Source organism: Hyaena hyaena, unplaced genomic scaffold (genome assembly GCF_003009895.1).
Source record: "Hyaena hyaena isolate Hyena2069 unplaced genomic scaffold, ASM300989v1 scaffold_566, whole genome shotgun sequence".
Classification (NCBI taxonomy): domain Eukaryota; kingdom Metazoa; phylum Chordata; class Mammalia; order Carnivora; family Hyaenidae; genus Hyaena; species Hyaena hyaena.
The window spans coordinates 1,302,234-1,303,202 of record NW_024081194.1 but is presented as its reverse complement, the minus strand read 5'-3'; positions in this window follow the sequence as shown (position 1 = coordinate 1,303,202).

Sequence of the window (969 nt, the reverse complement as noted above, 5' to 3'; positions counted from 1 at the left end):
AGCCTTTTAAAAATAAGAATTTTAATTGTTAATTGTTTTAGACTTGACTTTGAATAAGAAATTTGTATGTTTATTAGTGTTTTAGGGTTTTTTTAAAATAAGCAATTGCTACTTTTTAAAAAATTGTTGATTCTGAAAGAGAGAGATGGATCGGTAAGGGCAGAGAGAGAAAGAGCGAATCCCAAGCAAGCTCTGTGCTATCATCACAGAGCCCAGTGTGGGGCTTGAACTCACAAACTGCGAGATCAGGTCTTGAGCCAAAATCAAGAGTTGAATGCTCAGCCACCTGAGACACCCAGACACCACTATTAGTGTTTCAGTTTTATCTGTGAGGAGCCTTCCTTTTCTTAATAACTTTCTTCAGTTGAAAGTTGAGCTCATACATTAGTGGCAGATGACTTTATGACATTCTCTTTAGGAAATCTGGTTCTAGCCCCATCTCTCTTATCAATTATCCATGGAACCATTAGTCTCTGAGTGACCAGTTTCCCAATCATTAAATGGACATATCCCTAACAAATTTCTCTTTTACTTTTATACCTGGAGTTGATTGAAAGTCTAACACAGGCTGAACATCTTACACATAGTTAATTCTGAGAATAACTTTATATTGTAAGTGTGATCTTCATTTGACAACTACTTAAGAAGCCAACCAAGGAAGCATGGTTATTCCATAATAAAGTCTCTGCTTGCAGACAGGCTTTTGTTTCCAAATTTGCTTTCCATAGTGTTCTGCCACCTTCCTGTGATTGTGAGGGTTCAGTGAGCCAATAGTTTTGCCAAAACTATGCAGCCAGATGGCCAATATTTCTTTCTACTTGTGTGATAGTAGAATAGAAGTAGCCTATTAAAATATAGCCTGTTGAAGGGCATTAGAGTAGGGATTTGAAAATTTACATTCTACACTTGTGTTCTAGTTTCCTGTGGTGGCCCTAACAAGTTAGTACAAAATCGATGACTTAAAACAAC